Source organism: Callithrix jacchus, chromosome 1, assembly GCF_049354715.1.
Source record: "Callithrix jacchus isolate 240 chromosome 1, calJac240_pri, whole genome shotgun sequence".
Taxonomy (NCBI): Eukaryota; Metazoa; Chordata; class Mammalia; order Primates; family Cebidae; genus Callithrix; species Callithrix jacchus.
The window spans coordinates 17287096-17310729 of NC_133502.1; the positions used below are offsets into that span (position 1 = coordinate 17287096).

At 37.8% G+C, this 23634-nt stretch overlaps 1 protein-coding gene and 1 pseudogene across 4 annotated transcripts in view; both read left to right on the forward strand.

Annotated features, from left to right (window-relative positions):
• The window catches only part of ITGBL1 (integrin subunit beta like 1), a 277886-nt gene that overhangs the window by 151963 nt on the left and 102289 nt on the right, over nt 1–23634 (forward strand). The window lies entirely within an intron of this gene.
• On the forward strand, nt 20938–23014 carry LOC100386224 (actin-related protein 3 pseudogene; annotated as a pseudogene). Its single transcript, XR_620186.5, has one exon. The product of XR_620186.5 is annotated as an actin-related protein 3 pseudogene (transcript).

The following is a 23634-nucleotide window of genomic DNA, read 5'->3' on the forward strand; positions in this document are numbered from 1 at the left end:
TGGAGTATGCAGTGCCAGGAAATGCCTCTCATACTGCTTCCTTTAATTTGCTGGAAGTCTGGGTATGGTTGATACTGTTGAACTGTAGTTGCACTCACTCTCTTGAATATAGTTTAATGTAATTATAAAAAACTGGTAGCAAAATCCAAGTGACATAATTTATGCTTGAGTCTAGATCTATTCTTCTGGATAATTCTACATAGAGAGAAAAATCCAGAGGGAGTGCAGTCTTCACGTTCGGCTTCTTAGTAAATAAGATTTTGGATGTGTTAGGAGGCTGGTGTCTTGTGACCACACAGGATATGACAGGGTGAGCACATGCTGACACTCTTCACCCCTGCTCGTCTGTTCATAAGTGATCCTCCTCTCTTCACTGGCATGGTCCCTGGAAACACTGTCAACAGACATCAGTTTCCTGTTTGGACAGAAAGACACACATGCTGCCAACACCATGCCTTCCCTCAGCATTTGTAGCTTATCAAAGCAGTCAGGCTCCCATTATGAGGGTGTGTGCCTCTCAGGGGGCAGGGATGGAAGACATGGCCACATGGCTGCATGACACCCTCAGAGAGCTGATGTCTCACACCACTTATTATTTGTGTGACTCTGTAGAGTTTTGCATTTTTAAAAAAAACTTTTTGGACCCTTCATTTTGCTATCTATTAAAATGGCATTATAACAACTGATGTTTTCTCTCAAATGTTTTTGTGAGAGACACTTGAAACAGTATATGTGGCACTTCTTTGTTAACTTTAATATACAATTGTAAAGGCTTAGAAGGGTTTTAAATAGATGATATACAAATGACCTCCAGGGCATGCAATTTAATAGAGAAAACAAGGTCGACATTCATTCATGCATTCACTCATCCAATCAAGGTATATTTACTGGGGTCCTACTATGTTCCCACAGCCATTCTCATGGCTGAAAATAATTAGACAAGGCAACAGATGTCATAGAGTTTGGGAAATAAGTTAAACCAGAAGACAAATAGTTTCAGATAGCCCTATGAGAAGGGAAAGCAAGATAGCATGAGAGAGGGGCCAAGACAAGGCCTGGGGGCTGCTCTAAATACGGCGGGCAGGTAACCTCTCTGAGAAAGCCATGTGTGGCCAGATTGGAGTATTGAAAGTGGGCCAGATGACAGCTCAGGTGAGATGGCAGAGAAAACAGGAAAACAATTTCAGACTCAAGCAGTAAAGTTTTCTGGAAGGAAATGTAAGTCAGGTGGGCTTTGTTCTAACAGAATTCATAGAGGAGATGAGGGCACTTGGAGAGCTTGCAGAAGGATTTTTAAAATACCAGTGCTGAGTTCCCACGTGGTTTAATTTATCTGCGATGTGGACTGAGCGTCCGGGATTTTAAAAGCTCCCCAGTGATTCTGCTGTGCAGCCGCATGAAGACTCACCACTCTGTAGGACAGTGTAACAGGCACAGTCCTGCAGCAGAAGGACGGACACTTTAGTTTTTGCCCTACTTCCCACTGAGCAAACAGGGCTTTAGGGAGTGCTTCCAAGCTGCACAAAACTTATTGCCGTGTGGTGTCCTTTCCCCAAGCTTTGTTGAATAGGGATAGGAGGGAAAGGAGTGAGTCAGGGGAAAGGGATGGGAAAACAGGGTAGGGCGTAGAGAGAAATAAAGAGAGGAGATCTTGAACAATGATCCACCTTAGACACGTTTGAATACCAGCAGCATACGGGACAATGATTATTTGTTCTATATGAAACAGAACTGGCTTAATAGAATTGTCAAAGAGGCCAGAAAAGTGACTTTGTAAAAAATACATTTTGAATTTTTACCATAGGTAATTTCTGCTTTGAGAAATATGGAGGAATGTATTTAGTCATTTTTTAGTATTATTTAATACTAAAACACTGTTTAGTTCTGTGACCACAAGAGTACGAATTGTTTTCCCTGTTGTCTTTTTTCCCATTATATTATCTTGTGTGTCGAGGAGAAGCATTCCCCAGAATTATATTTTCCTTTTTAATTAAACTAAGATTTGTGTGGATGAGCCTGAGTAGGTTCAGTTTGAGCACATTTTCTATTATTTGATCAAAGAACTGACCAGCGAATCCATATCAGCTCCCTGCCATCTGTTCCCTGCCCATCCTTTCCACGTGGCCCGCTGCTGAGCTGGCTCCTTGTCTGCTTTGTCCCCATGTTTTTGGTTGGGATTTTGCAGCTACGGTGAGATGCCGCACTTCTGAGAAGTGAGGCGCATGCTCAGGGGAGCAATTAGCCAATGTGAGGTTAGCAGTAAAACCATTACACATTGTCCAGAGAGGCTCCTCAGGACCAATGCTGGGAAATACCCCAGAGGAAGTTAGGCTGTCCTCAGATGCCCTCCCAGAAACCCTTCATATGCACAGCGCTTTGAAGAGCCCAATTTTGAAACACCCAATTTTGCTGCAAGTGACCCCTTGTGATCCACGGCAGAGGTATACCCCGCTCCCGCCCTCAGGTTAGATTTCTAGGGCAGCCAAAACAAATGACCACATATTTGGTGGCTGAAAACAACAGAAATTTATTCTCACAGTTTTGGACATCAGGAGTTTGAAATCAAAAAGTGTCAGGATCTCCGCAAGGACCTAGGAGAGAATCCTTCCTTGCTGTTTCCAACTTCTGGTGGCTTCTGGCATTCCTTGTCTTGTGGCAGCATCGCTCCCTTCTCTGCCTCTCTCTTCACATGGCTGTCTTACCTGCCTCTCTGTGTGTCTGCACCTCCTTCTCCTTTCTCCAGTAAATACAATACTCATTGGACTTAGGGCCCACCCTAAATCCAGGGTGATTCAGCTCTAGTCTTTAATTATATCTGCAAAGACCCTGTTTCCAAATAAGGTGACATCCTGAGGTCCTAAGTGGACATGAATGTTGAGGAACACTATTCAGCTGATTCTACCCTCTTAGTGGAATTCAAACCTGCTTCCACTAGAGATATGTATTTAGAAAATAAATGTCTTATCCACCATATACTACTTTGCTGATTTGTGTACATTACTTTGGTCTGAACGTTTGCACCCTTCTTAAAAATTACACATAGAAACCTAGCCCCAAAGTTGATGATATTAGAAGGTCAGGTCTTTGGGAGTGATTAGTTCATGGGGGTGGAGTACTCATGAAAGGGAATGGTGCTCTTACAAAAGAGAGTGTGTTGTGCATGCCTGTAGTCCCAGCTACTCAAAAGGCTGAGGTGGGAGGATTTCTTGAGCCCAGGAGTTTGAGGCTGCAATGACCCATGATGGCACTACTGTACTTCAGCCTGGGTGACAGAGATCCTGTCTCTAAAAGCAATTATAATAATAAAATAATAAAATAAATAACAAAATAGACCCCCAGAGAGCTAGATCTACCATTCCACCATGTGAGGACTCAGTGAGAAGGTACCATCTATGTGTAGGAAGCAGGCTCTCACCAGACACTGAATCTGCCAGTGCCTTGATCTTGGACTTCTCAGAATCCAGAAGTGTAAGGCATAGATATCTGTTGCTTATGAGCTACTTATCTATAGTATTTTCACAGCAGCCTGAATGGACTAAGACAAGTATCAAAGTTCAGTTAGATGCAGCATAAAAAAGAAAAAGAAAAACAGAAATCATTGCAGTAGTATGTAGTCAGTGCTATGATGGAGATATGGCTCTTGGGCTCTGGGGTTGAGGGAGGTCCTGAATGGTCAGAAGTTTGCTGCTGGAGAAATGGGGAAGAATATATCTGAGATAGGAAATCTCATCAGAAAGCCCAGAAAGGTGAAAGAATATGATAGGTTCAGGTCACTCTTTCATCTGGCTTAAGTATATCCAACGTAGAATGAGAATCTTTATTTTTAAATAGATCTCCAATGTGATTATGAAGTATTTCGGCATAAATTCTGGGGGTATAAATCTGTTTCATAGAAATTTCCTTCTGTGGTTCCCAGTTACTCAGATCCCTGAGAATCTGCTTGCTGCCTTCATAGCTAGTCTAGTTTTTCTTATTTTTCTTTTTATATATTTTTTATATTTTTGAGATGGAGTCTCACTGTAACCTAGGCTGGAGTGCGGTGGTGCTATCTCAACTCACTGCAGCCTCTGCCTCCCAGGTTCAAGCAATTCTTCTGCCTCAGCCTCCTGAATAGCTAGGATTACAAGCATACACCGCCATGCCCAGCTAATTTTTGCATTTTTAGTAGAGACGGGGTTACACCATGTTGGCCAGGCTGTTCTTGAACTCCTGACCTCAAGTTACGTACCCTGAATTCCCAAAGTGCTGGGATTACAGGCGTGAGCCACCACACCCAGCCCATATCTAGTTTTCTGAGAGCGGCTCTCTGATGTGCTTCCTTGGCCAGAAAAATCTGCATTGTAATGAGGCATTTGGGGAATTCCATTTCCAGGGACTCTTAGCCCAGAATTCATGCAACTCTGGAGGGTGGTTGGATATCAGACGATGAGAACCTCTTAAAATAGCAGAAATATATTATATTTGCCTTTTAATATTTTTGTGCCGAAAGAGTCCATAGCTTCTTTGGCCAGATTATAAAGGGCTCCATAGTATCAACAAAGGTGGCCATGATTTAGACTTATCTGCATAATAGCAAACAAATATACCTGTCACAATAGATTAATAAGGTACATATTTTGAGCTACCTATGCTTTAAATAGGTACTATATTGTTTACTAAGTAAATTACTAAATTATCCAAAAGGCAATCAAACATAGAAGTACCTCGTGATATCCAGTTTCATTTATAGTTTTTGATTCTGCTTTAAAAAATTAAAATAAAAAGATAAACCAAGGCCCAAATTATTTTATTGTAAGACACATTAATTTGTCACTGAAGTTTCTTTTTAGGATAATTGGTACCATGCAAAAGTTCAAGCAGAGAAAAAAAATTCCTCTCCTGTTTTTACTCTCAGAAGAGAGGAACCTTTGTTCTGTGATGCCTTAGGTTTTAGTGCGTATCCATGAGAAGGAGCTCCATTCTGCTTAGTAAATGTTGCAGTACTGGATGCTCATGTAAGTACAACCTGGCATTCCAGAAATAAAAGGAATATCAGAACAAGAAGAGACAGAATTTTAATTTCTATGCTAATTGAGTTTCATTTGAAAGTGTTTTAAGCAGACCCATCTCATTATGTAAAAATAGTCTTTTATTAAAAGTATAGACGTTTAATAAAAAATGTAATTGGTGTTTTGCAATTCCTGCCTGACTCTAACCTAATATTTAGCCACTTCATAGACTGACTAAACCAACCTTTAGCCATATTGTTATTGTTTTAACTTTGGCTAGTAAATATCCATATGAATCTTGTGAATGTGTAGGATAGGGCTAAATGATCAAAGACAATGTCAGTGTGGCAGAGGACCCAGAACCCAAGTAAACAATAGTGAAGAGTATTAATAGATTATGAACCAGCAGTAACTGGTTTATTGATACTGAATGATCTGGGGCCAACCTCCTGGACTTAGAACTATTTTTGCACTGTATATCCATTTACATAATTTTTCACTCAATGTCACTAGTTACACTGGCAATATAAGATGACAAGAGAATCTTCTTGGTATTTACTTTAAAGAAATAATTTGGATTGCTGCTCTTTACCTCTCTCTATGTCCTGCTTATAGTTTCTGGTTGAATCCTCAGACTTTGTTTCAATGCCATTAACTAGCTACATGGGGGGAAATTATATTTAGTGCAAATATTTACTACTATTTGTTCAATGTAGGCAATAGATTAGGAAAGTGTTTAAGAGACCACGGTTGATGCCTACTGTGGACCAAAGGCTTAGCAACGAAAACCTATGGCATTGCTGGTACCAGATCACACTTAGCAGCAATCTCCAGCTTTGGACATATAAAGAGTTGTTCTTTGTTTTCTATGTCCTGAAAGAATTCTTAGCTTTCTTGATTATGTTTTAAAATCCTTTGTCATTAATTACAGTGCTGAGCATATAACAAAACTATATTGCATCTATTTTAGTTAGAAGTCTTCCTTACATGAAAAGAATCCCTATTCAAGCAACCAGGAGCAAACAAATGATTTATGTGCTCACAAATCACAAAGGACAGGGGTAAAGATGACCTTTGGGAAGAATATGGTAGAGTGACTTAGACAACCACACAGCTCTCTCACTCTCTTTTTTTTTGAAATGGAGAATTGCTCTGTCACCCGGGCTGGAATGCAGTGGCACAATCTTGGCTCACTACAACCTCTGCCTCCCAGGTTCAAGAGATTCCTGCCTCAGCCTCCCAAGTAGCTAGGATTACAGGCAGGCATCACTAATGTTTTTGTATTTTTAGTAGAGACAGGATTTCACCATGTTGGCCCAGTTGGTCTCGAACTTCTGACCTCATGATCCACGCACCTCGGCCTCCCAAAGTGCTGGGATTACAGGTGTGGACTTTCTCACTCTTTCACTATCTCTTTCACACCCACACCCATGTACACACACATACACATGGGTTTACACAGCAGCCCCTGACACACACATTTCTGCTTTTATCAGCCCTTTAATCTGAATCTTGTCTACTGCAGATGGATTTTTCTCTGTACAAGTGGAAAATCCATGATGTATTTTAGCATCATCTAAGGCTTTATTTTTACTATGTTCTGTCCAAGAAAGATAAGAATTTTCTTTAACAGTTTAAGGGAGGAAAAACATTCAAGGAAAAAACTCTGATTGACTTTGCTTGGACCAGATGGTCAAGTTTGAGCCAACTGCTGATGCTAGAGGGATGATAGCATTCTAAACTTGGGTCACCACTGGGGGCAGGGGAATGGGGGGAATGAGCTGTGAGACTGTTAAGGAGCCCTTCTGAGCAGACCACAGTTTTCACTAGATACGACTGCATTCAGGTTGATACTGAGCTTGAGAATCATTGATTATGTGTAAAGCCTTCTTAGTGTTACAAGGGTGATACGTGGCTTATATTCAGATTTATAACCAAATGGCAGTAGGAGAGGACAAAGCAATTCATTGATGATTGTGGTAGGCAGAATACTACCCCCAGCCAAAGACACCCATGTGATCCCTTGAACCTGTGAACATATTAGATTACACGGCAAAGGGGACTCATGATTGCTAATCAAGAGATTATACTGGATCATCCAGGTGTGCCCAGTATAATCACAAGGGCCCTTACAAGTGGACACAGGAACAGAAAAGTCAGAATCAAGTGATTCAGTATGAGATGGACTCATCCTAACACTACCGCCTTTGAAGACAGAGAAAGGGGGCCAAAAGCCTCGGAATGCAGCCTGTCTTTAGAAGCTTGAAAAAGTCAGGAAAGAGACCCTACAGCCTCCAGAAGGAATATAGTCTGGCTGAGGCCTTGATTTGAGCCTAGCAAAACCACTTTAGACTTCGATCTTGAGAACTGTAACATAATAAATGTGTGTTGTTTTTCAGCATAGTTTGTGGTAATTTGTGATTGCAGGACCAGGAAATGAATACAGTGATCTTTGGACATATTCTTTGGTGTGGTCAACAGAATATACATCAGAAGCTGTTTCTGGATTACGTATTCCCATGTATTTTGAAAAACATTTTTACGGAAAGTCTGAAAAAGAATAATGTATAAAAGATTATTTCTTTTACCAAGAGTATTTCAACTATAAGCATAAACAGATTCGTTGAGATATGATTCTCTCCTTGGCTTTTTCCTTGCTTTATGTTAAAATGAAACCAGTTCTCTTATAACTAGTTCTAAAGTGCAACTTTTTAGCTTACCTGTTGCACTATTTGAGGTCTTACAGTTTATTTCCTGTTGTAATATAATCTTGATATATGTTTTTAATGATTATACATTATATTAAGATATTTTGATCAAGGATAATATGCATCATATCCCATCATTTAATCAATTATTCTATTTAATCTATGAATATAATTATAATATTTTATTATGGTCTAAATTGTTTTCCTGTTTTTACATTATAATTCTACATTGCAATTTGGGATGCATGTCTTTATCTAACATAGATAAGTAAATTCACATTTTGCAGGGATTACATTTTTGGAGTCCTTTTAAATGAATTCAAAATCATAAGTTAATTATGGTGAATACTAACTTAGGATGAAAAGGCAATCAATACAAATTAAATTTTTATAGCAGACAAATACCATAAACCTCACAAGATTTATGAAATAATGTGATTATAATGTTACACATCTATTATAAGTAGCTGTGTATACTTCAAAACTTGTTCCTTCTTAACTTACTAAATCTGGGCTGTGCATGATAGTGTGCGTACAATTTTATTCACCTCTGGTCTTAAATTGTCATGACCCAAGAGGGCTACAGGAATTTTTCTAGGAGACATTTCTATACCCTGAAAAGCCACAGAAGTGATGATACCCTACTAATCTCAAAACTAATGTGTCCTCAAGTCACCTGTTCTTTCGCTGAATCTCAGAAGTACCTGGAGTCACTCCAGAGCCACTGGACATGAGAGCAAATGTGGCTGAATGGCAGCTGAAATAGAGAGTCAGTCAACGTAACTCACTCAAAATTTCTTATTTTGGAAAAATTTTAAAAATGTATGTGATCTATGTCAGGGTCCTTCCCAGTGTCAAGGACCCCCACCAGTGAGGAAATCAGAAGATTAATTGCTATCAGTTTCAAGGTAAATGTGCCTGTTTCTTTGATGATTGATACTGAAGAACTGCACCTGGGGCTGTACCCAAAGTGAAGAACAGTGGCGTTCTGTGTCATGGCTGTCATTGATCTTCCACCTTTCCTCTCCGAAAGAATAACAGGCAAATCAATTGTGAAGGTGGAGCAGGTGCTGTGGTTCAGCCTTTCTTTATATTGCTGGACAAGGTAAAGCCTGCCTGAGTTTATTATGGCCTCCCAAAGGACTGTTGATACCTTTGTCCCCAGCCAGCTTTCTACTGAATGATGCCAATATCATACACATTCTTCTGAAATATTAACAGGAAAATATTTGTTCGAATAAGTATCTTTGTCAAAGTGGGCATCTCCATCCCAGACATCCTTCCACTCCCTGGGTGTGTATGGAGTTAGAAATATCTACCACTTTATCAGTTTTCGAACACACTTTTAAAAAAATCAAGAAGTATATAGCCTGGCACCTCAGTGTTTCCATTTTTATTTGTCATACAGGGTGTTGCTTCTCACCTGAACCCCTCGCAGACATTCCAGCAAAATGAAAATGTGACCTTGAGCCTTAGTTTTACTGTCCATGAAAAGCTAGACATTTTTTACAGCAATTCAAAGTTAAAGCCCTCCTTTATTTTCACCCACTTTAAAAGGAATAAAGAAACTAACCCACCCAGATTGCTTCTAAGCCTAACATGAGCTTTGCATACCCATTGAAAAAAGTTCCCACACTCTAGAATTTTGATTCCACCTTTTAAAATGCACTTGTCCATCTCTTCTTAAGACCTTCTAGACAGAAGATTTTTCAGTCTTAATGCATTGAAATGAAGATAATACGAAAAGAAAGCTTTTTCAAAAATGTTAGTCGCAAAAAGACTTCTCTTGGGAAAAGGCAGAACCTTTATCTTAGTCAAAAGGAAATGAGACTGTTGGCAATGACAAATTAAAGTTTGAGGGGATAATTGAAATAAGGAAATGGAGGAGTATGGCTGATTATCCCCAACGCCTGGATCAGACAAGGAAATAAGCCAAAGGCAGCATAGATTTGAATGAAGATGTTCACTCTCAGGTCAAGAGCTGAGGCTGGTTGGGAGCAAAGAAAAATAATAGAACAAAAAGAAATGGGAGGAAATGTTTAAATACATTTAAGATGATGGTATATACATAAGCAGGCAAGGGTTTCTATTTCTTGTGTTTCCTTTGCCTGCACAGGGCCTCAGTATGTTGCTAGAGGCTTGTTGATTGACTTCACTTTTCTCCATATGCAAAAATTCATCTATATGATTAAACCTTGTTCTTAAGCAATACTTCTAATGTTAGATGGAAGATTTGATGAGTAATGGTAGTTAACATTAAATGAGTACCTACACAGTTCTAGGCACTGTTCTAAATGTTTGAATCTCATTTAATACTCTCATCAACCTCACGATGGTGGTAGTATCATGATTATCCCTACACAGCTAGTAACAACACCAGGGTCTGTCTGTGACTATGTAAATTTAGTCATTCCTACTTCCACCCATACCAATTCATTCTAGGTTCTTGCTTTTGCTCTTCTCTCTGTCTGCAATGACCATTGATACCGTGTAAGCCTGGAAAAATAAAACCTCTCCTGTAGCTGTAATCACATTTTCCCCCATGTTCCAGCTAAAGCTGTGCACACATTTAGTTTTGCATATGCCATTTACTATAATGATTTGTTGATCTTGGTCTCTGATTGTGAGCTCCATGAGTAGTGTTGTTTTTCTGTTTCTAAAACCTAGAATCTAGCAAATATTTGACTCAGAGTAAAGAATAATGATTGAGTATGAAACAAATGACTGCATGAGTACACAGATGTATCCAGTGTTTCTAATTTAAAATAAATGATCATGTACTGGGAATTAAAGAACTGGTTCTAAGCATGGATTCTTACGTAGTTAGAGATCCATGAACAGAAAACCTTTATTTAATTTAATATGAGGCTTCTATCCTAGTATTCAATTAGTTCTAGGTTCCCCAGCAGTGATCTGGAAGGGAAAAGAAAATTGAATCTGAAATGAGGCGTGTGTGCGCACGCGCGTGTGTGTGTGTGTTTGCGTGTTTCCTGTAGTTGTGACCGAGTACTAAAGACAATTACAGATAATATGAGAACTTTTCATTAATCATGCTTGTTTTCTCTACTTGAGATTAGATTATATTTCTGTTTTGCAGATAAGTAATTTAAATTTGTAATGATGTGATTTTTGGAAATCACTGACATGTTAATGTTATTAGGATGAATATTATTCTCTATTTAAATTGTATGTTTTAATCTTTTCTTTTAAAAATAATTTAGTACACATGTTAAAATATTAAATATTGATATAATAATGCAGCCCAGGGTTTATAATTTAGCTTGATCCTGTGACAGAGTAGCCTAATATTGACTATATAATCAATCACTCATAAGAAATGTTCAGAGGTTACCTCTTAAGGTCTACAGGACTAAAAGTAGCTACACTTTAAAAGTCATAAAAATGTTTATGAAATACAATCACGTTTCATATTTTTGTATACTGAAATTAGTTTCTTATTCCTACCCAATTATCTAACATACAGTTCTCATTTTACTTCTCATTACACATGGAGAAACATTATGTCATTATTTTTATAAAAGGCTGATAAACACAGTAATTCCTTCACGTATGGCTCCTATACAGGTTCCTGACAAGATGATTCTATAAAATTATAAAACCCAAATCTCCTGTTGACTTTCATCTGAGGACAGGCAGTGGGTTCACCGTGAGTCATTGTAGTTCAAAGATGTAAAGAAATCTGTTGTAATCACACTTAACCTTCACAGAGCACAAATTTAAAGTGAGACTCATGATTTAAAAGTGGACAATTAATAAATGACCTTTCTCCTTCACATTAGGTGAGATCATCAGGGCAGTGTTGTAAATAGTCTGATTGTAGAACATCTGACAGGAATGAAAGTTTTTTCGAGTATACACTCTGGCCTTCTGGGCCTATTTTTGGCCTCCTGGCCCATTTTAAATCCCATTTGAAAAAAAACAAAAAAACATTGCTTAAAACTAAAAGAACACATTTTGTAAGCATTCCATTGGACTGACTAAACAACTCCCCCTGCCCATTTCACAATATATACAATCTCTTATATCCATGTGGCTTAGTGATTTATACAGGGTGACCTAAGGCCACCAGGATTCCTGGAGATATTCCTAGATGTATACTAGAGAGGTTGCTTTGGAGAATGAGAAAAAATATGGGCTTGTTGAGCTTTACCTACCCCACCCACTGCTTCCTCTGGGTAAATTCACTTACATGTGTTTTATTTAGCATGGATCTGTTAATATTTCATTTGGAATAAGGTGTTTCTGCTGGTTTCTTTCTGTTGTGCAAATGTGAAAACTGTTGCTTTAGTGAAAGCAAAACACCATTACTTCCTGAATCACATCTCCCTCCTAACCACTCCTCTCTAGGCAAACATTTATGTTCTATGCCCCAATAACTCATTCTTTTTATTTTCCCTGCTCTGAGCCTTTAAGTGTTCACCTGAAAGCATTTTAAAATAGTCTGTAACTCCAAAGGTTTGAAGTAATTGTCCATGGAAGGGAGGTGAGTGAGGACTCAGTATACAGATTGACCTGGGGTTGTTCATGGATTGAGACCAAAAGAAAAACAGAGATAAAATAAAATGAAAGGGCGAAGAACTCAGTGAACATCTGTGCTTTCTCTTTGCCGAGTCCTGGCTGGCTCACTACCCCTCTGCATTTTATCCCTGTAACTGTTTGGAGAATCAGGCAGGAGAGCCAGCTTCAGGGATTTCCTCTCCCTTCAAATTCTGGTCCCTGTAACCAGCTGGAGCCACCTGCAGATTCCCTTTGTTGATAAGTGCTTCCGGAAGGTGAGGGGGAACCTCCCCATCAGCGGGTTGCAAATGTTCCAAACTGCAGCATCATTCACGACGCCGCTAACATTTACCTTCATTTTTGTAGGGGGTGGAGAAAGGTATTTTTGTAGTAATAAAATACAATCTGTGAATCCTGCCATATACCAAATTAAAACAAGTTCTGTGGTACAGCTTTCCATGGAGACAAGAAACAGGTAATTATTCAGAGATAATGCTTCTGAAACAGAATATTGTCACTGTATAATGGTCCCCTGCCGATAGATAAATGCAGAGGCAAAGACAGTATATTTATTTTTTAAAGCAGGAGACATTCAGTGATGCAATTGCAGCTCTTGCAATTACCTTCCCTGTTTTACTAGATGAAAGGTTGTAGATTTAATCATCATGCCTGATGGAGTATTGGTGTCACAAAGTGACAGACATAAGCCCAGTGACAGTAACCCTGCTGCGTACAGATTGACTTAGTAAACACTCTGCGACAAACTTTAGCCATTGAGGAACTTCTTGGTTATAAAAGCGTGGATTCTTGATATACCTTCTCAAATTCGAAATTCGTTATATTCCTGCCAGTTAAGACTTCTTATGTCTTTGCTTTGCCAATGAAAAGTCAGCTGGCCAGGAACAAATCACGAAACAGACTTAATTTGAATTCAAGGGATGATATTGCGTCTTCTGTAGCCTGATAGTTGTGTAACTACAATGTATTGCAAGGGCTCATCGGGCCCCACTTAGTATTTATACTAATAATAGTATAGGCTATTTTTTTTTTTTGAGACTGAGTTTCGCTCTTGTGCCCAGGCTGGGGTTCAATGGCGTGATCTCGCTTCACTGCAACCTCTGCTTCCTGGGTTCAAGTGATTCTTCCGCTTCAGCCTCCTGAGTAGCTAGGATTACAGGTGCCCGCCACCACGCCCAGCTAATTTTTTTGTATTTTTAATAGAGATGGGGTTTCCTCATGTTGGCCAGGCTGGTCTCAAACTCCTGAATTCAGGTAATTCACCCGCCTTGGTTTCCCAACGTGCTGGGATTACAGATGTGAGCCAGCATGCCTGAACGGTAAGGGCTAATTTTGTTGAGCACTTCATGATGTATTAGACACTGTTCTAAAGACTGTGCCTACATTTTTCATCAATCTTTAACGTATTTTAAAAATGCAGTAGATATTCTCCTTTAGCCAGGGAGAAGTAGAACGTGGGGAAATGACTTGTACATGATCACATGGCTAATAAATGGTAGGGCTTTGAGTCAGTTGGGTCGATGGGCCTCTTAACCATTGTACCCTTGCTATTCAAAGTGTGGGTTTTAGACTAGCAGTATCAGCGTCAAATTATATTTCAAACACAACTTCAGACTCAATCAGAATTTGCATTCTAAACAGATCGCAGGTGACTTGTAGTCTTCTTCATAGACAGCATCTACAGACTTTTCCGGAATGCTTTTATGATTTTAAAATAAGGCTCACTACCACCCATGGGTTTTTATAGCCTTTCTCATAATCTTTGGTCTATTAAGCACCTTGAAAATTACACTGCAATTTAATGGTCCAGAAAGGAATTAGTTTTGTGGACATTTTAATTTTTTTAAAAATGTCATTGTAAGTGAATAACAATTTTCTCTGAAATAAGCAGCTTACCTTAGAAGTTAGCTTGTGACTGACTGATGTGAGTCCTTGAATCAGTCACATCTGTTGTCTATCTCTAAAAACCACCATCTACTCCAGGAAACCTGGCAGTTTCTACTACCTTTAACTGCATTGCTCTGTTTGTGACAGTCTTTTGCATATATGATGACCTTTTTCAGTGTTTTCTAAAGATATTTTTAATACAAGTGAAGGATTTGAATTTAAATTAAAATCCAGCTGCACGCATCATTATTAAAGATAATAATTTAGTTGTGGAGAAATTCAATCAGTCAATATTTTTGTTGACATTAATGTGCCAATTCTCAGAAAATCAGAGTACATCTTTTTTTGTAAAGAAATCATTTTAAAATCCATCCTAATTTCAGAAACCTTAAAATATGAAAACCACATTTTAGAGTCAAGGGATTGGCTAATTAAATGTTTTCTAATTCTGATCTTAGTGTTTATTCAATAGGGAGGGGGTGGTATATCTTAAAAAGAGCCTCAGAGGAGGAGGCAGAGTGAAATCCTGGTTCACTGGTTCAGACATTTATAGGCTGTATGACTTTCATGGGTCACTTAACCTTTTGAAGTCTCCTATTTCTTGTCTGCAAATAAAGATGAAACACTTGTGAGAATTAAATAAGGATTAAAAATTGGAGTTTTCTGTTGCACTCATTTTTGTAACAGGTTTCATGTACTTTCATTTTCACTGCTTCTCAAAGTTTTGTCTGAGATATAAGATTCCTTTTTCATTTAAATTTTTTTTGTATTTCTTACAGGTTTTTTGGAATTACGACTGCAGAACGTAGCTTGTAGAAAACATACATTATGATATTTCAGTGTGGTTTGTAATACACTTTTATTTTATTTTATTTTTTTGAGTTGGAGTCTCGCTCTTTTGCCCAGGCTGGAGTGCAGTGGCATGATCTCGGCTCACTGCAACCTCTGCCTCCCGGTTCAGGCAGTTCTCCTGCCTCAGCCTTCTGAGTAGCTGAGATTACAGGCACACACCACACCACCAGGCTAATTTTTTTGTATTTTAGTAGAGAAGGGATTTCTCAGTGTTTCCCAGGCTGGTTGCAAACTCCTGAGCTCAGGCAATCCACCTGCCTCGGTCTCCCAAAGTGCTGGGATTACAGGTATGAGCCACCACGCCTGGCCCATTTTGTAATATACTTTATTTTTTAGAGCAGTTTTAAGTCCACAGCAATATTGAGCAGAAAGTACAGGAAGGTCTCATATACTCCCTGCCCTCACCCGTGCATAACCTCCCCTATTATCCCCAACCCCACCACAGTAGTCCATTGGTTACAAGTCAGGAACCTGCATTGACACCCTACTGACACCCAAAGTAATTATTATAATTTACATTAGGATTAACTCTTGGTGTTGTATTTTCTATGGGTTTGGTAAATTTTATAATGACATGTACCCACCAGGATAATAATATATTGAGAAGCTTCACTGCTCTAAAAATCCCATGCCCCACTTGTCAGCATCCCTCCCTCCATGCGACCCCTGGCAAGCAGTGATCTTTTTACTGTCCCCATGGTTTTGCCTTTTCCAGAATTTCATATAGTGTGTAGCATTTTCAGATTGGCTTCTTTCACTTAGGAATATGCACTTAAATTTTGTAAGTGTGTTTTGATGGCTTGAGAGCTCACTTTTTTTTTATTGCTGAGTAATATTCCTTTGTTTGAATGTACCACTGTTTATCCATTCACCTACCGGAGGACATCTTGGTTACTTCCAAGTTTTGGCTATTATAAAGTATCTGCTATAAACATTGGTTTTCATGTGGACATTGAGTTTTCAATTGCTTTGGGTAAATATCAAGAAGCGAGATTGCTGGATTAAATAGTATGCTTAATTTTGTAAGAAACTGCTGAACTGTTTTCCAACGAGACTGTAGCATTTTGCATTCCCACCAGCAAAGAATGAAAGTCTGTGTTTTCTCCACATCCTTGCCAGTGTCTGGTGTTATCTGTGTTCTGGATGCGAGCCATTCTAATAAGTGTGTAGTGGCATTTCCTCATTTTAATTCGCATTTGCCTAAAGACATATAATATATAATATGGAACATCTTTTTATATACTTGTTTGCCATCTGTATATCTTCTTTGATAAGGCATCTGTTAAAATCTTTGACCCATTTTTAAATTGCTTTTCTCTTATTGTTGAGTTTTATGGTCATTTGTATGTTTTAAATAACAGACCTTTGTCAGATATGTCTTTAGCAAAAATTTTCTCCATGTCTATGACTTACCTTTGTGTTCTCTTGATATTTCAATCCTTTTTACATGATCTAGTATATAATGGATATCCAATTTTGATAAATGTTCTGTGGATAGTTTAGAGAAAGTTGATTAGAGTAAGAGGCCAAGTTGACATATTAAATAAATTATTCTTATTTTGTTCTGATTTTATATAATAGTGCTTAGAATTTCTCATAACAGTAATCGATTTCTCATCTGTTTCTAACAGTTTTTATGTTGTATATCTTGATAATACATGATATTGGCCAAAAATTTATGACTTCACATATTTATTACAGAAAAAGAGAATCATAAGAACTTTGTGTTCTGTTTAGCTGGTTTGTGTTAAATTCTGCTGGGTCTGAAATTTAGGTTACCATGCATTTTTTTCTATATGCTGATAAATCTTTAACAACCCTTTACCTTTTATTCTCCTTCATTGCTTTGTGTCATATTTGTTTCTTGTGAGCAGCATATACTTTGATTTATGATTTTGTTTATTTTTTACCTAAACAACAAATCTTTGCTGTAAGAGAGTAAGGATTAAAACATTTGAGTTTACTATTGTAATCGATATATTTGACTTTATTCCTGCCAACTTATTTTGTCCTTTTTTCATGCCATTTTTAATTTTCTGTGTCTTCCTTCAATTTCTTTATAAAATACATCGCATACAGTTTAATACCCAAGATTTTGTAAATAAATATATTTTTTATTTATCCTACTGGTAACCAGATATTATTTTAAAAACTTTGTCAGTATTTATTTTATATCAAGGTCTCAAATTTAATGGTGTCATTTGTTCTTCATCTATTTAAAATGAAAGATCTAGCATCTTTTTAATTTTCCTCCCATCTTTACTCGCTGGAAATTGTTAGTATAAACTTTACTTTTTATAACCAGATAAAATATTGACAATTTTATAGTGCTTCTGTTTCAAGCATTAATTTTGACATTTCCATTGAGTTGTATAACCATATTTATAGTGGTCCTTAAATCTAACTACTGTAGGAATTGATTACAGTAATATAACCAGTACCGTTTTCCAATTCTCCCATATTTCAAGCCCATTTATATATTTATTTATTGAGATGTTGTCTTGCTCTGTCACCCAGGCTGGAGTGCAATGGCACAATCTCGGCTCACTGTAACCACTTCTGGGTTCAAGTGATTCTCCTGCCTCAGCTCCCTGAGTAGTTGGAATTACAGGCACCCACCACCATGCCTGGCTAATTTTTTGTTTTTTGTATTTTTTAGTAGAGACGGAGTTTCACCATGTTGGCCAGGCTGTTCTCGAATATTCCTGATCTCGTGATCCAACCCACGTCGGCTTCCCAAAGTGCTGGGATTACAGGCTTTAGCCACCGTGCCCGGCCTTATTTGTTTATATTTATTAATAAATTTTAAAGTAAATTTTTAAAGAATTTTATTTGGGCAGTTATTGTTTCTAAAACCTTGAATACCCAAGATTATATTTTTCTGTTGCCCTAACCATGAACACAGTTTACCTTTGATGCTCAAAATAACTATTGCCATTCAATCATTATTTTGAAAATAAATGACAAAACATTCAATATTTTGGTTGACATTATTTTCCCTCTACTCCATTTTTTTCTGTTTTAATTGTAAAAAAAATCTAATCCTTTGTTGGTTGTCTACATGTATTTCCCACTTGTATATTTAAATTCTGTTCATGATGTGAATCTCTTAATTGAACCATCCATGGAGCATGGTAAGTAGTTTCTAACTTCACATTGAGACCTGGTTTTAGGCTCAAAATGTAATACTTCAATAGTTTCTTCAGCATCACTTCTGGTACTGTTGTGCCTGATTTTTCTTAAAGAAGACCTATAACTCTTAGTCTGGATAGTTCTATATCTATCATCATCTTCCAATGATTTTTCCTACATTTTTGAAATATTTTTCAGTTTGTATTCCAAATCATTGTTGGATCTCCCCTTGTAAGTGTTAATCTGCATTGTTTTCGATGGCAAATTTAATTTTACAAGCATACTTTTATTTTCCTTGTTGTTATTTGTCTCTTACCTGTGCACGCTCTCTCTCTCTCTCTCTCTCTCTCTCTCTCTCTTTTGAGACTGTGTCTCAATATGTCTCCCAGGTTGGAGTGCAGTGGTGTGATCTCGGCTCACTTCACCCTCTACCTTCCTGATTCATGTGATTCTTCTGCCTCAGCCTCCCGAGTAGCTGGGATTACAGGCACATGCCACCATGCTCAGCTAATTGTTGTAGTTTTAGTAGAGATGAGGTTTCACCATATTGGCCAGGCTGGTCTTGAACCCCTGATCTTGTGATCTAACTGCCTCGGCCTCCCAAAGTATTGAGATTACAGGCATGAGCCACTGTGCCCGGCCCCTGCTCCCTTGTAATCTTAGTTGCTTCTCTGTCTCTGTGTGGCATTTTTGTCATTGTTTAATTCGAGCTCTATCTTTTACTGCAATCAGTAAAGACAAAGACTTCTTTTAGTGTTTCTGTTAAAATAATTTTAGACGCGTGTGTTCTGAATTTGACTGGTTGCTTTGCTGGTTCTGTAGCTCTACCTTATGCTCCAACTAATCAGACTTACATTGACCAATCTGTCCTCTTCTTGGACATGTTCAGCACCTGCTGGTTAGTTAAAGGCTCTGATATATTCTGCAGTAAGAAAACTGTTTAACTCTGTCCAACCAATATTTCCCGGAATTAATTGATCCTGGAACTTTTCTCCCCATGAAACACCTTACAGAGCTTCTGTTTCATAAAATTGTATTTGACCACAAGTGGTTAAAAATATGTATCTTATACTTAGTAAATATCTTGGGGAATTCTTTCACTGTTATAATTATATACTAGTATTCATCTTCACTTAAAGGCTAATTTATTTGATTTTTTATATAATCGCAGTTTCTTTGCAAATGAAAATAAATTGTAATGCAATTTTCCAGTGATTTTTTCTTGCAATGTAAAAATGATTTATAGATGTTAAATGTATATCTCATAGTTCTTTAAAATGAGGAGGAAAGACATTTAATGGGTTTGTATAGACACATTTTCAGACACCCACACAGAGAAACTGCAGAAGGAAAGTGCAAACACATTTACACTGTCCTACTACCATAGATCATGTTTGAATTTTGTAAGGGATTACTAAAAGATGTCAAATGAACTAATTACAGGATGTGAAGTCACATTTTTGCCTACATTTGCTAATTGAAGAACTCTGTGTGTGAGAGAGGGTTATTGCAAAGTGTCAATGACTCATTTTTTGTGTATCATGAAAATTATGCTCCATTATTTTGTAGCTGCATAGAATATGAAAAGATGTTTACACAAAAGTGTCTGAAAAATGAAAGTAGAGAGGGTCTCAATAACTATAGCTAGTTGCCAAGGTAAGTAAAAAAAATGTAAACAAATGGTACTGGAGCCATAATATAAATATTTGAAAAAGAATGAATAGACCCCTTCCACACAGCATACACAGCTAAATGTGAAAGTCTAAACTGGAATCTAGAAGAAACTAAGAAACAATATTTTTGACTTTGTGCTGATGAAGATTTATATAGCGTACACAAAGAAACCAAAAGCCATAAAAATTGATTGAATTTCTTATAGTAAATGCAATAAACTTTTGTTTATCAAAAGACACTATTAAAAGAATGAAAAAGACATGGGCACATAGATAAAATACTATCTCTCTATATATGTGTGTGTGTGTGTGTGTGTGTATACAGTGTAAATATATATATATACACAGTGTAAATATATACATATAGTCAGATATATATATGACAATAATCTATACCTAAAATATGTAAACCACTTTTATTACTAAATAATAAAAAGATAACCCAACTATATAGGAAAAGGACTTGATCAGATGTCACAAAAGAGGATAGATGGTTGGCCAGTAATCACATGGAAAGGTATTCAATATCATCATCAGGGAAATATAAATTAAAACCCCAATGAGTTAGCCCTGCACAACCACTAGAATGGAGAAAATTAAAAAGCCTGAAAACACCAATATGTTGGTTAGGCTGTAAATGTCAGAACTCTCAAACATTTCTACTGTGAGTATAAAATGGAATACTTGCTTTGGGGAAAGTGGACACCTACTCCGTGACCCAGCAATGTCACGTAGGTGTTAACCCAAGAGAAATGTCTGCAAACAATATGTATTGGTAAGTAGACCACCACTTACCAAATATTCCATTCATAAAATGGAATGTTAATAATAAAGAGGAACAAATTATTGATAAAGACAACAATATGTATTTATTTATACAGCTTGTATTTTATCTCCGTTTATTAAAAATACCCACTTATTTTGGGGGGGAAGATACACATTTTCTTTCTTTACCTGAGTGTTTCTTGAAAGAGACCATCAGGTTTTCAAGTTTAGAAGTAAGAATGTGCTGCTGCTTTCTTGCTACTGCTTCGGCTTCCTGGCTACCCCCCGGATGGTGAGGGCGGCCCGGCTGTGGATGGTCAGGTAGCCCCTGTCTCCCGCCACCAATCGCTGGCCCCTAGCAGCACGGAGCAGACGGCGGCAGCAGCAGCAGCAGGCGAGGAGGAAGATGGCGGGACGGCTGCCGGCCTGTGTAGTGGACTGTGGCACGGGGTATACAAAACTAGGATATGCTGAAAATACAGAACCACAGTTTATCATCCCTTCTTGTATTACTATTAAGGAGTCGGCAAAAGCGGGTGATCGAGCTCAAAGGAGGGTGATGAAAGGTGTTGATGACCTAGACTTCTTCATTGGTGATGAAACAATAGGAAAACCTACATATGCAACAAAGTGGCCAATCCGCCATGGTATAGTTGCAGATTGGGACTTGATGGAAAGGTTTATGGAGCAAGTGATCTTTAAATATTTAAGGGCAGAACCTGAAGACCATTATTTTCTTTTGACTGAACCTCCATTGAATACTCCAGAAAACGGAATATACTGCTGAAATAATGTTTGAATCTTTCAATGTTCCAGGCTTGTACATTGCTGTGCAGCCTGTCCTTGCCTTAGCTGCATCTTGGACCTCAAGACAAGTAGGAGAATGGACATTGACGGGTACGGTAATAGACAGTGGAGATGGTGTCACTCATGTCATTCCTGTGGCTGAAGGGTATGTGATTGGCAGCTGTATTAAACACATTCCAATCGCAGGATGAGATATAACATATTTTATTCAGCAACTGCTGAGAGACCGAGAAGTAGGAATCCCTCCAGAACGATCTTTGGAAACTGCTAAGGCAGTAAAGGAGCGCTATAGTTATGTCTGCTCAGATTTAGTAAAATAATTTAACAAGTATGATACAGATGGGTCAAAATGGATTAAACAGTATACCAGAATCAATGCTATCTCAAAGAAATAATTTTCCATTGATGTTGGTTATGAGATATTTTTGGGACCTGAAATCTTTTTTCATCCAGAGTTTGCTAATCCAGACTTCACACAACCTATCTCAGAAGTTGTAGATGAAGTAATTCAGAACTGTCCTATTGATGTCAGACGTCCTCTCTATAAGAATATTGTCCTCTCTGGAGGTTCAACCATGTTCAGGGACTTTGGACGTCGCTTGCAAAGAGATTTGAAAAGAACTGTAGATGTCCGGCTGAAATTAAGTGGGGAATTGAGTGGCGGTAGATTGAAGCCAAAACCTATTGATGTACAAGTCATTACACACCACATGCAGCGATATGCTGTTTGGTTTGGTGGATCGATGCTGGCTTCCATGCCTGAGTTCTACCAAGTATGCCACACCAAAAAGGCTTATGAAGAAATTGGACCTAGCATTTGTTGTCACAATCCAGTGTTTGGAGTCATGTCGTAAAATTGACTTCATAGTTATTGGGGTTAGGGAGGTGGGGAAGAGATAATCTTTCTGATTCCCTGTTTTGTCTGGATGGCTGGTTTTGAGGTTTTAAACCTGACTTGAAATAGTAAGACTAAACATGATTATATAGGAATATTTTAATAAGTTTATCAACATGCAGATGTAGAAGAGAGCGAAAATGATTGTGTTTTTATTTAGATTGAATATTTGAATTTTATATGTAACAAAAAGAAGTGGGTTTTAGTTCTTTCTGTGCCCTGATATTTTGTATATTAATGAATTATCCAAGATTTGATGGGATTTATCCTGTGTAGATAGCTCTATAATGCTTGAATTGTACACTTCTAAGTGTGCAATGCAAGAGCTTGTTTATATTTCATACTTTTTATACTTTGAGGAAAAAAACGTCAAAGAAAAATTATATTTGAGGGAAAAAACCATGACCAAGTAAAGGATAAATTCAAAGAATAGCCTCATGAGACTTGGCATACACACTCATGGAATTCCAGTTATTATGGAGTGCTTCCATCCTCTTCCACCCTTTTACGCCCAAGGTTTTCTTTGCAAGTGCTTTTGGAACTAAGAGCTAGTATCTTGGATTAACTGATGCCTGCTAGTGCTTTCTGATTATTCGCATTCTGTTCCTTGCTTTAAAAGAAGAGTGAAGACAAGAGTGTTGGACCAGTATTGCAGTTCTATAGTGTCATTTCTTATAAAAAACAAAACAACAACAATAATTTGATTATCAAAATTGGCATATTTAAAGCCTAACAACATTCTAATAAAGGCACAAATTTCTTTAAAAAAAAGAAGAAGAGAAGAAATAAGAATGTTAGTCTCCTAAAGCATCGTTTCAGTAGAGGAGAACTTTTGAGTCACAGGCTAAGTCCAGCCTTCCGTTTAATTTCGCCTGACAATATTGCTTTGATCTGATAATTGCTGTTAATGCCAAAGCAGAAGTTATCAAACCTTAGCATGCATGGGGGTCTGCTGGAGTTTCGGATTTAACTGGACTGGAACAGAGCCTAAGATTTCTCATTTCTCTCAAGTTCCAAGGTGATGCTGGCACTGCTGGTCCAGGACAGATGAGTGCTTTGGATAATGAACTTTCTGTTGAAATGTGAAGGGATGAAAAGAATGGTGAGTTTCACCATTTGTATTTCAAAGAGTACATGGATATCAGAGCGTGGTGCAGCCTGCCTTTCAGGCATATCACAGATGGGACCACTGTGTGAGTTCCTTTTAAGCCATTTTAGGCACCTCCATAATGAATGTATCTACTTTTGCCCCAAATTGACCATTTTCCTTTCTAATTGACCTGAGGAGAAGCAATAGGGAAATGATGAACTAGATTAAAAAGGGTACACGTATTATTTTGCATCTTCTAATTGACCTAGCATTAAGGGTTCTAAAAAGTGTGTTCTTAAGC